The sequence below is a fragment of the Mustela nigripes genome, chromosome 2 (genome assembly GCF_022355385.1).
Source record: "Mustela nigripes isolate SB6536 chromosome 2, MUSNIG.SB6536, whole genome shotgun sequence".
In the NCBI taxonomy this organism is placed as follows: Eukaryota; Metazoa; Chordata; class Mammalia; order Carnivora; family Mustelidae; genus Mustela; species Mustela nigripes.
In genome coordinates, this window is record NC_081558.1 from 153065323 (window position 1) to 153078449 (window position 13127).

A 13127-nucleotide genomic window follows, 5' to 3' on the forward strand; every position below is an offset into this window, starting at 1 on the left:
TTATTTATTTATTTATTTATTTACTTTGTAAAGTGCCCTCGGATTTTGTGTTAATATCAGGGCCATATAACAGTCTTTTAAAAGCTCAATTTTCCCGTAATCCAGCGTTGCGCAAGTGTAAGAGATCCGTTGCTCTGCTCTTTGGGGGCTCCACGTTTCCAAAGTATTTCAGCGCTTTTTTGGTAATGTTTTCCTTTCAACTCCAGTGACCTTCCTGAGATACTACAAACAAACCAACAAACCCTTCACTCACAAGCCCCTCCATTAACTCAAAGGTTTATGGACAGAAAATAAACAATTCCAAATTCCCTGGGCTCTAGTCTCCAGAAGAGTGAGGTCAGAAACCAAACATTTGATAATTATGGCAGGAAATGTGGAAGGAATTAAAAAGCATGAGGGAGAAGAAATGGAATGTACATTACAAAAGAAATAGCTCCCTGGTGGGTGGTTATTCCCCCTCTTTGAATTTTTTCTTCGAGTTACAGTTTAGCCCCACCCTTTGCATCACAGATTGACTCTGCCCAGCAAAAAAAATCACAAAAGCATGCAAGGTCTTCATGAGTTTAAAAAAAAAAAAAAGCATATATTACTCTCACTTAATTCATCCATAAACTCTCACTTAATTCATTACTGTGTTATTGGTTGCACTGGAAACACAAACTCACAATGAAATTTTAAAAATAGCTAATATTTACTGGATATCTACTTTGTGTTGTAATGAAACCCCATTTTAATGATGGGGAAACTGAGTCAGAGGTTATGTATTTTATCCAGTGCCCTAAGATGTTACATGGTAGGGATAGGGATCTGAACCCCAACAGTCTGGCATCATACCCCTGGTTCTTAACCACTACCCCACAGAAGGTGTTCACATTTGGGGCATTGGACTGCATGTGTCTTTTCTTTTAAATCTTCACCAACCTTATGAGGTCAATTTTTTTATCCCCATTTTACAGAAGAGGAAACACTTTTAGGAGATTAGATAATGTGCCCAGGGTCACACAGCTAATTAGTTCTGAAGAAGGATCTGAATCCAGCTCCCTCAGTGTTTGGGGCCCATCTTGAACTCCAGATCTGCTTCTCATGCATTTTGTTTTCCAGGGTTTGAATTTGAGGGAGGATTGCTCTTCACTGGCTGATTTGGCCCTGGCTAGGGAACACCCTTCCATCCCTGCTATGGCCCTCAAAAGGCAGCTGCAGTCCAATGATGGATGAGGTGAATCCCTGGTTGGTTTTACGGGAGGCTTAGGAATTGCCAGCTAGTGTGTGAAATCACTCAGTGAACTGTAATGCAGATGTGAGGTACGAGGAAGCTGTTGGTTCCTGCACCAGAAGACTGAAAGCTGAAGGCCCTATAATACAAGGTCCAGTATCTATTCTAGGCAGGCTGCACTATTCCCCCACCCCACCCCCCCCCACCTCCCCCACCCCCCGCACCAACTAGCATTGACTAGCATTGCAGGGAAAAGTTTTGTTCTCATAGGAAACTCCCCCAGCAGCAATTTCCTGCTTTGGGTGGAAAACCAGAGAGTTCTCCCACCAAATTCCCAGACAAAATCAAGGAGCCAAGGCATGAAAACTGAGAGAGTTGGTGCAGAAAGTAGACACGAACTCAGAGTACCTGAGGAGTAAGGAGGAGTAGGTATGATCCTGGTTACATTTCATACCTCCAGATTATTAAGGATTATCCTTTTTTTTTTTTTTTAAGATTTTATGTATTTATTCGAGAGGGTGGGGAGAGTAAGCAGAAGGGAGAGGGAGAGAGAATCTGAAGTAGACCCTATGCCGAGTACAGAGCCTGACGTGGGGCTCGATCCCACCATCACGATATCATGACCTGAACTGAAACCAAGAGTTGGACACTTAACTGACTGAGCCACCTAGGTGCCCCAAGTGAACTTTTAATCAATCCAGTCTCTTGATGTCTGGCCTGAGTAACATGTGGCAAGTTTTTAATCCATGTTAGCAATTTGTATATTATTTTAAGTCTTTTATAATTGTGCTTGGGATAGAACTTTTTTCCTTACCAGCTATAAGAACATACAGCAAATAAAGCCAAATAATGATATTTACAACCTTTATTGACATGAATCCCTGTTAGTAGACCTTAGGGCTAAAGGTATACAAATACTGTTGAATTTTTTCAAAAAACAAAATTTTAAAAATCAACTTAGTTTTCTTGGTGCTTTTTGGTTTAATACAAGTGCGAGTACTTAATATATGTGATTCCTTGACAAATCATGTTGCTGTTGGAAGGAGCCAAGACTTCAGAATCAGAGGTGTCCCAGGCTTGGGAAAAGGGGGTTGTCATTATTAATGCCAGTCTGTAAATCCTGTTTGGTTAGATTTGGGAAACTATTAACAAATCTCATTAAGGGAAGTGTTCTATTTCAAATGTTTTCTATAGTCTCTTACTCACTTGGTACTACTTGCTTTTTTGATTGCTTCCTCTCTTTTACTTTCTCCTTTCTTAATACTCTTTTATCACCAATGTATGCCTTCTGGCAGCTTCCCCACATTCTGCTCCCTCCACCTGAGCTCACTCTTTGCAGTCTATGCTTGAGAGGGGATATTGGCGAGGGTAGCACAGGTCTGCTGAAGAGTATATGTTAGCATCTATATGGGTGAGGAAATGGGGGGGGGTTGGCAGCAGCTTGAGGGAATGCTTCAACTAACAGTGACAAGGCTACCCCTTTTCTAGATTCTGTTGGGAGGGGGGTATGTGGGCTTGCTCATTCTTCACCCATTCCCCTCCCACAGAGAATTACTGCAGTTAAGTGAGAGGTGTGGACAGAGGCTAGGAAAGTTGGACAGTCCAGGCATGAAAACATGTGCCCTTGGGCCTCAGTGGGTGGATCCAAGTCCACTCTAACATGGCAGGCTGGAAGGGACCCTGTGGCCCAGCTGCCTGCTTCTGAAAGACAGCCTTGGCAAGCACCCAAGCACACTTCCGCTCTCCCTCAGCGGCTGTGTCTGCTAATGCTCTGATTGCCAGCATCCCAGGTCTCTAAAATCACCATGATAAGTCACATGTGCAAGGGAGTGATGCACCAATCAGAGCACTCACTACATTAAGGCATAACTTGACCCATGAACTGTGAGTGCATCACTTCAGATAATAGTAACAATAATAATTACCCAGACAAAGGATTATTAGGTCCTTGTCCTGTTGAAGCCAGATTTCTCATTTATAGCCCATTATCAACGTACAAGTTAATCAATCACTAGTGGGGTTTTATTGGCTGATGTGGGATCTTCTCTATATCCTTCAGAATTATTCTAATGGTGGATTCATGGAGGTCCAGAGTCTGACGCACTTTCTCTGACTCCTCCTTAGAGCCGCAGCAGAACTAGGATTTTAATATTCATCTTGTACATTAACCTCTAAAATAATATCTTGTTTATCCATTCACAAATAAACTACTTGCTGTGATTCTAAAGACCATTATTGGAAATCAGAATGTTAAAACATAGCAGGGCTTCTGCTGAATAACCAGAACGGAAGGGCAAGCACCCTGCACACTGAGGCCTGGCCACTGAAGCTGTCTTTAGAAAAAGGACATGTTAAAGTTCCCATGCAAGCCTCTGGATTGAGTGATGGAAAGCAGGAGTCAGTTCCCAACCTCAAAGGAGCTAGTTGGGAAGGAGCGGTGAGGTGGCAATCAGTGGACATGAGGCTGCGATTGATGTAATGTCCAGGAGAAGAAAATAAAGTCTTCAAAGTCAGTGGGTCAGAAAGATGTGTTTCTAGGAAAACAGAGAAAACGATGAACTGTAAATACCAGTGGTCACACACAATGAATTGAAAATGTCAGTGTCATTTTCCTACTCCTCTTCAAATAACTGGACATCAAGATAAAATTCCTAGTAGCCATAAACAGAATGAATGTAATGACACCAGATATTATAGGACTGAAAAAAACCTTATACTTAGATGGATTAATTTTGTAAGCCAGGTGGTTAATGTCACGCAAGTCACTGCATAATTTTCTCTAAAGTTGCTGTCTTCTGGTGCCTGTGACTTTGGCGTGGGGTGCTTTCTGTGGGAGCGAGTCATTACCAGCACAGACCTTCTCTTCACAGAGCCCATCAGGCAGTACTGCAACGGGCTGAGCACGCCCTGCACACAGGGCAGAGTCATGCCTGAAGTGTAGACATGGTCTCTGCCCTCAGGTTGCTTTCAGTCTAAAGATGGGCCAGGTACTTAAAACTGTGGCAGCTATAATATTGTTATACCTACAAGATGAACAAGTGTCTTTATAATTGTAATTATTGCTCTTTTATTTTACATTAATGTAGGGCTTCCCTGGTTTTTAAAGTTTTGTGGTTTTTTATTTGTTTGTTTAACGTTAGTATAATGCACAAACCCTTAAGGTACAGCTTGATGAATTTTACAGATAGATACATCCAAGTAGCCACCACCCAATCAAGAGTGAGGGAATAGGTGCAGAAAGCAGGCTGTGAACTCAAGGTATGTGGAAACAGTTACAATGAAAAGAGTGAGGGGTTGATATGATCAGTTACATTTTATCACTCATCATTTAATTAGTCCAGGCTCTTCATGTTTGGCCCTAGTAATATTTGGCAAGCTTTTAATTCATGTTTTAACAGTAAACCTTTAATAATTATGAAAAGGTAAATTGACCCTTTCCATATGATAATTGCAATTTGGATATTATTGTAAGCATTTTAGCTTGTAGTTAACAGTGTTTATACTAGAAAATTTATTTTCTTGTTAACTACACAGGCGTAGAGCAAACACAGTTAAATACAGTCTTTATTGACATGAATCCATTTTAGCAGACTTTGGATCAGCTTTGGGGGAGCTGACTTGGCTATTTTGCAGCTGGAAATTCCGAGGCTCAATATAATCTACACTGAGAAACTAAATCAAGGAAGGAAACTAAAATAATTCTTTTTGACCACTTTGCCCTGGCCATTATTACTTTCAGAGGAACTACATAAGGTGTCCATTACATTATTTATGATGGCAGAAAACTTAAAATCTACTGCATATCCAACAATAGGAGAAGAGTTAAGGGTTAACAACAATACGTGCCACTAAAAGTTGTGTTTACAAAAATTTATAAGGCTCTGGCAAATGATTACAATTTAAATTAAAAAGCAGAACACTTGCCACTCTGCATTATCCTCACAACTGCATACAGATTTATAGAGAAGTATAGCAAAGTGCTTTAAAATTCATCTTGAGTATTCTTGTGACCCCTCTTTTTCAGGAGGAATTTACCCTCCTAATATATGCTATTCTATTTAAATTTTAAAAATGAGCTATTTTCTGATAAAATATGAAAATGTAATATGCTCCTGAAAAGCTTAGAGAATATAGAAAAGACTAGAAGAAAGAATGAAATTACCATGATTCTACTACCTAAAGATAAATCAGCCCTTTATCACTCCTTTCAGAGAAATTGTCAATCAACAGGGGTATGTGGTGAGCCTACTAGACACTGTAGGCAATAAAATTAAGTATCTCACAACACTGTGAGATAAATGGCCTACAGTGATGGTACGAAGATGGCATGCATGTCACAACTACCCTCTCCCTAACCCATGACAGACATTGCTAATCAGTCATAGAATACTGTCCTCCTGAGTCTGGAGAAGCTTTGAAAATCCTCAGCGAGGTTCTGGGTAGCCACTAGCAATTAGTTATTCTGTGTGTGATATAAAAGATACTTGCCATTCCTTCTAGAAACATCAATCCAATCTGACAGACCCTGGTATATCTTTAAGCAAAATTAAGGTGATTAGAAGGCAGAGGTCAGGACTATGTGAAACAAAGAAAACATGGGGTAATAGATGGTGTGACTAGGGTAACGAATAGATGAAAATGTCAAAAAAAGAAAAGGGGGGGCACTTTATTCCTTCCCAAGCTTTTGACTTCTTAAGACAAATTCAAACACCTTGAAGGGAGCCAAACCCTCTAATGCTGGCCATCAACAAGAATATGATAATGAGAATTTTCTTGGCTGTTCTGATGGAGTAAACAGTTGTTCTTGCTAAGGCTCTACGAGCTGCTGCTGTCATAGATAACAGCTCCTGCATTAGCAGCCATCTGGCAATAACTTGCTAATAGAAAGCTCTTTGGGTAGTTGGAGTACAAAATATACCCTATAAATCTGCATTTTCTGCTGTGGTTGGAGGAGTTCCATGAAATCTCTTCACAGACTTTTTATGTGCTCATTTGGAAACCATCACCAAGAAGCTATTCCCAGAATTAAGTCTGAATTTATGACCCTTAAAATGTTCCCTGAATAATCCCGGACACTATTTTTGACCAGCTTAACTGGTGCCAAAACAAGTCATGTGACACATGGCAAAAGCCATGGCATGTTACAGGCCCGGATTTATACATGTGTGTGTGTGTCATGGGATATTGGCTTCAATTGATAGAAGGAAACTACCTCTTTGTCGTTACTTTTTATCTTGTTCAAGACTTAAAATTTTTGTGTCTGAGGCAAAATTTGTCTTTTCCTCCTCAGTCTTTGACTCTGTCATGCAGTAATAGTAAATGAATGTAATTTATTGATCTATGGACATGCCAGGCATTATGCCAGTCCCTTTGCCCATATGCTGCTACTGAGAAGAGTGTGGAACTACAAGGCAGTACCGGGTAGATCCCTGTTCTGAAGGAGTTGCTATTACCATAGCTCCTGTGCAGCTCAATTGGATCTGGCCAAATTTAGGGGGCCAGATTTATGGCTTTCTCAGAAAGTACCACCCCCTTCTTCAACTCTGGCTGCTGGTCCAGAAACGCTGAAATGCAGCAGGATTTTCTGAGAAAATCAGAAAATCCTGTTGTATCCTTCTGAGAAGGATGCCTTCTCAGAACTTGGGAGGCCCTGTTTGAGTCACTGGGGCCATTTGCTGCCTGTCCACGTGGACTACGTGACCAACCTGTCCAGTAGGCGGCAGCTTTCTGTGTGGAAATTGTGTCTATTCCACGTGCTCATCTTTTCTCTTACATTCACATCCCTCAAGCCTTCCACGGAGTCCCTTTCTTCATCCTCTTCTCTTGTTTGCGTATCTGGGTGTTGCCAACTTTTATCTTTTACACGGAGCCTGCTACAGCTCCTTCTTATCACTAAGAAGGATGTTATAAAATAAGGAGAGTCCTTGACTTTGAAGTCCTGCTCTGCCCCTTTCTTAAGCCACCTAATATCTGACTTGCAGCTTCAGTTAATAGCAAGGGCTCTGGGTAATGGGCTGGTTTGAATGCTGCCCTTGTCTGGCTGTGAGACCTTGTATAAGTTACTTAACCTCCATGAGCTCACTTTGCTTATCTGTAAAATGGGGATAATGGCCATCTCTGCATATCTCCAGTTAGATAATGGATAAGGTTTCCTCTACTCATGGAACATAGTCAACACCTGCAAGAGATAAGTGCCTGTTACCAGCTCCTACAATGCACTGACAAAGGCTGTTTTTGACTCTGTAACGATTTCAGTAAGAGAATTCTCAATTTATGTATGAACATCCACTAGGCATGGTCTGTATTTGTACAACCTGTGTGCTGGTTCAAGGTCACTGTATTTCATTTCTGATTTATCTTTGAGAGGAAGGACAGCATAATTGTTCAGTGCTAGGCCCTTGAAGCTGGATTACCTCAATTCAGTACTGGCCCTATGACCTTGGGGGAGTTACTTAACCTCTCTCCACCTGTATCCTCATCTATAAAATGGGTTTTACTAGAGAGTTTTTGCTCCATAGGCTAGTTGTGAGCATCAAAAAAGCTCTTACATGTAAAGCAGTTAGAAGAGTGGCTCAGCCCATAGAATGTGGTATTAGCTACTAGTATCGTTCTTGTGGTGTCTATTTATTGGAAGAGCTCCAGAACTCTTGGGGTGTGGGAGTGGGTGAGGGTGTACACGCCCATGGCTTGCAGAAAACTCTCCTTGCCTCTTTTACTCTCTCCAGAGATTAAGGATCACCTGTTTTTGAAATGACAATAAACGACAAGTAGGATATTTATTTCAGTGGATGATTTGATGCCCAGAATTTGTATCAGAGCCCTTGCTTCTACTGAGCCAATCTTGCTTTCAGACTTCTAGATAGTATTTCCTATCCTGCAGGAAAAGAATTAGGTGCTCATTGAGCACCTCCTGTGCACAGGCAGTGGGCTGTGCCAACCAGCAGAGGTTCTCCCTAAAGGCAGTGAATGAGGGAGAATAGCAGAAAAGGAAGAAGAGGGAGAAGAAGCAAAGAGAGACTAAAGCTCCTGGAGTTTTTCCACATTCAGTTTTTCTCTCCCCTGGGCCCCTCCTTCTTACATATGGAGATGGCCTCCAATAGATTGGATTTTTTGTGGGATGGTCATTTTCATATTTTCTTGCTGTCATCCCTATAGCACACCTGTTAGTGGGACACGAATTCTAAATTTGGGGTTTGGAAACTATGATCAGGCAAAGGACTAGAACCCTTTAGGTTTCATTGCTCGAAACATAAATACCTACTCTCAAAGACAGGGTAGGGGAGTATTCCTGGAACAGGCTGCGATTTGTCCCTTTGGGAACCAAGGCAACGCTCTAGGTGTTTTGCACACAAACCTTAAGTCCTCTGTCTGGGCACTGCTGTGTCTGGCAGCGAGCCCTGACTGCAGCCCCACGTGGTCACTGATCCCAGGACCTGGAGCTGGGTCTTTATTGCTGCCCGTGTTGCTCTTTCCTCTTCATCTCTCCCTTCTACCTCCTTGTCTTTCCTCTTCTTTCTCGTTTTCCTCCAACACCGTTATGGAGAGGTCATCCTGGAGGGTTCAGGCTGCCTTGGGAGCTGCCAAAACATACACCGACCACCAGGTTCACGTTTTATTCAGAGACAAACCTACGCAAAGTGTTCCTGCAGTGTTTTGCTTCACCCCTCCAGGACAAAGTAAAATTTCACAAAGGTACAGAGTTAACTCAAGGAAAAAAGTAAAAAGTACCACAACCCTGTTCTCTGTCAGACACTAAGGTAGTGCTGGTCACTAAGATGTAGACCGTGTTCCTCAGGAGCCTGCCGTCCAGTGGGGAAGACAGACAGGGACAGAGGCTCAGAGTGACCCAGTGTGGGAAGTACCAGGATGGGCCTGAGAATCTACCCCATTACCGGGGGATCTGGGAAGGCTTCCAAAAGGTCTCCCAAAGCTGCACCGCCAAAGATGAGTGGTAGTTAGCCAGACAACTGCAGGAGAAGAGGGAAAGAGCCTTGTCTTATTTAATTCTCACAACCTGATAAGAAGATATTATAATCTTCATTACTTCATCAATGAAGAAACCGTAGCTCAGAGAATTCAGTTAGTTACTCACAATCAGCCACCTAGTAAAGAGTAAAGCTAGGATATAAATTCACACTTCAGCTCTTGAAGCAGTTGCCCTCTGTGCTAGGCCCATCATGTCTTAATTTTGAAAGGGACTCTGAAAACAAATGAAAAACATTTTTTGCCAGGTCACATGGACATGATAAAAACCAACCAACAAAACCCCAGACCAAAAACCTGTACAGGCCTCCTCGTGTTTTTAAATTTTTTAAAAAGATTTTATTTATTTGACAGAGATCACAAGTAGGCAGAAAGGCAGGCAGAGAGAGGAGGAAGCAGGCTCCCCACTGAGCAGAGAGCCCGATGCAGGGCTCGATCCCAGGACCCTGAGATCATAACCTGAGCTGAAGGCAGGGGCTTTAACCCACTGAGCCATCCGGGTGCCCCACTGGCCTCCTTGTGTTTTGTTCGTAAGTGTCTGGATCCAAATTTCTGTGGACCACATAGGCAGGGTATGACCTCCACCTGGTTCAGGTTCAGTGGCTTCTTTAACGTTAGGGCACCTGCTGCATTGTTTTCAGTGGTTTAAGGGATGTTTTAAGACAGTGTATTTGTGCTTCAGATGCATTCACCAGTGTTCCACATTGAGTCAGACCAATTTGAAGACCACTCCAAAGCTCCAGCTGAGCTGCTGTGGGTATGGTCGTTTGGAGCCAGTGCAACTGGCCAAGGAGAATGGGGTGACTCCATCCTGCACTCTCTGTGCCCTGGCATAGAGCTTGTCTTTATGCCCAGAGGAGGGGGTATTTTCTTTCTAACCGATACTCAGACTCTCCAAACCCAGCATTTTCTCTCAGATGTGCGAGGCTTATTGGACCATGGTGGCCATTTCTCCATCTGTACATTTTATAAATTGTTATCAGTAGTCATAAAATTTTTGTAACAGGCCTCCATTAAAAGCCAGTTCTATATCTTTGTGGGGTTTCCTCATGGATTTGGCTAAGATGATACAAATGAGAATTTTTTTTTTAAAGATTTTATTTATTTGACAGAGAGAGAGATCACAAGTAGGCAGAGAAGCAGGCAGAGAGAGAGAGAGGAGGAAGCAGGCTGAGCTCCCCGCTAAGCAGAGAGCCCGATGTGGGGCTCGATCCCAGGACCCTGGGACCATGACCTGTTCTTTTGTACCCACAAATGTGCTCCTTTGGGCTGCTGCTCAATTCCATCTAGTTTGGGGAACTATGATTCCACAGGAACTAGGAAAAGCATTCCCAGCTTCTCTCTGATTGCTGGATTAGCACAACTTCCTTCAGCCCACAGCTGAATTCCAGCCCCCAGGAAGAAATGTCTTAGATTGAGTGAACTCCCAGCCCGGAGCATGTCAGAGGCTGTGTCATGTGTTTGCATTAGCTGAACAAAAAGAAAGCAGGATTTCTGGCCCCGCTCCCCCACCTCCCGTAGCCCCCTCTGGAGGGGCCGGTTAAAGTCTAGACAGTGTCTGCTTGGCACCATGCCTTTCTAGCACGATCTGCACAGTTCTGTAACTCTGACTTGTGTTGCCTCTCCTCTCTCACTTTCCCAGTTTTCTTAGTCTGTCTCACACTGTCTCAGGGGGAGAGGGGGCTTACTGGCCTGAGCTGCATGCATAAGAAGCAGGTTAGTGAATTTATGAGACTGTCAGGTTTCAGCTGTCTTGAGACGGTGGGAGTCACGGAAATGCCAGCAGTGCTGGCCAAATCTGTAGCTGAGCTCCCAGAGATTCCTGATGTGAGCCAGCTTCAGACAAGCCTCCTCTTATTGGCCAGAGATGGACTGGAGTGAATGACTCACGTCAGACCGTGGCACCCGGGTCAGAAGCCTTGTGCCTTCCGCTGGTCGTATGACCTTGGGTAAGTCACCAGGCTCCTCATCTGCAAAATACTGGAGTTGGAGCAGGGGAGCTCTAGAACCCGGCCGACAAATCCTATCCATAGGAGAGGAGGCAGACAGTTAGGTTGGATTGTCAAAATATTCTTAATGAAATTAAGATATTGATTAGCTCCTATCTTAGGGGATGACCCAAGGGGGAGCAGTTTGAAAAGAGAAGCTGGCCAGGAATGGGAAGAAAAGAGCAACTAAAAGCAGTAGGCCTTTTGTGTCTCTTGGTTCCTCCCGCGTGTGCCGAGTGCCCTGTGAATAGTACAGCATGAGGCCCTTGAACAGTCTGCGTGCCTGAGAATCCCAAATGCTGGTTGCCCTATAGAGAGGAATCACTTGATTTTCCACTTCAGAAACCAGATGCTCAACATCACTGGGAAAGAAATGAAGGATGCTGGGTCTGCTTGGGGTTGAGCAAATAATTTTTTCAAAAAAGGAAAACAATTCAGAGTTCTAAAGTGTGCAACTTGAGCTTCTATTGAGCTTATTTTAAAAAAAAAAAAAACTACTTTCCTCTGATCTTTGTAAATGTTCTTTTAAAGCTAATGGTGCAGTATTGAAATGGCTTACAAAAATAGTTGTCTGGAATTGCTGTGTGGACCCCAGTTTTGTTTTTCTGGAATGCATCTTGCCTTCTCACCATGCCACCTGGCCATGACCAAGGTCCTAGGTTTCCTGACTAGGTATTGATGAAGTTGATGCCCTGGTCCCCAGGCCCTTCTCCAAATCAGTTCAAGGCTATTAACAGCTGAGGCCTTGACCTTGACCTCTTTGGTGTTGACTTCACCAGGTAAATCAAGTGACCTGTGAGGGTGAACTCAGTAAGGAAACAGAGGCCAACACAGATGTTTTAGTCCTACTGAAAGACTTGATGACTTAACTGCACTCCAAATCCTAAACCCTGCTGGATGACCCCAGTATGCTATATTATCAGTCCTGTGTGGGGACACAGCCCAATGTTGCCTGTGGCTTTCCTAATAAATCTACTTGTACAGTGTCAGAATTGAGTTAAAATTGGCTGTGCCCTAGAATAGACTGTATATACAGACATACACATAAATTTCACTACTTAATTGACTTAACTGATATTACTTAATTGAATTCGATTTCACTACTCAGAGAATAGGACTGTCAACCTGTAGCTCTATATACTTCCACCACAAAAAGAACCCCAAATTCCTATTGGAACTTATGAAGAGAAGCATGTATGTTATTAAATTTCCCTTAATGTGACCCTTCTAATTTAGTTTAGTATGTGACCTCCATTATACTGTCCTGATTCCTTCCTAAACCAAGGCACATAGAAAACAGTGATGAGGAGGGATTATTTTTGTGCGCGGGAAGTTGGCTTGTTAATGAACATTACGTAATCAATGTATGGTATTCATTTGTTCATTCATTCATGTCCTACCTCATTTTGAAAATTAGAAGTACATACTGTTTTTCCAGTCAAATCCCATAGCTAGCAAGTCCTGCTAACTTCTGTTAGTGTTAGGCTAACTATTTTCAGCTATGGAGAGGGACCCAAGTTTGTGGCATATTTGCAAGAGAGGAAAATAAAATACATAAGGAACTCAGCAACAGAAAAATTTCTGGTGACTCTCACGGGGATACCTGGCTCATCTAAAGCTTAGTAAGAAATTGATAAATGTGCAGAGTTTCTCTTAGAGCAGCTAAATCTATTGAACGGAGCACAGACTCAGACATGCCTGAGTTCCCTTCATGGCCGGGGTCCTTATCAGGAGAACCCAGGTAGGGTTTCTGAGGTAGCCCACTCAGCTCACAAAAGCCTGCTTTGGAATGCAGGCAGATTCACAAATGCTCAGAATGCTTAGCTTCACTTCTCCAAGGGCGGCCTTATCCACAGGTCTTCCCTATATGCTATCATTATGATGCTACAGTTGATTAGGGGCAGGCTAAGGTCTATGTCAGAAGCAAGAAATTCAGCTGGCTT

At 42.9% G+C, this 13127-nt stretch overlaps 1 protein-coding gene across 1 annotated transcript in view; it reads left to right on the forward strand.

The window, feature by feature from the left end:
• The window catches only part of FSTL1 (follistatin like 1), a 52864-nt gene that overhangs the window by 831 nt on the left and 38906 nt on the right, over positions 1–13127 (forward strand). The window lies entirely within an intron of this gene.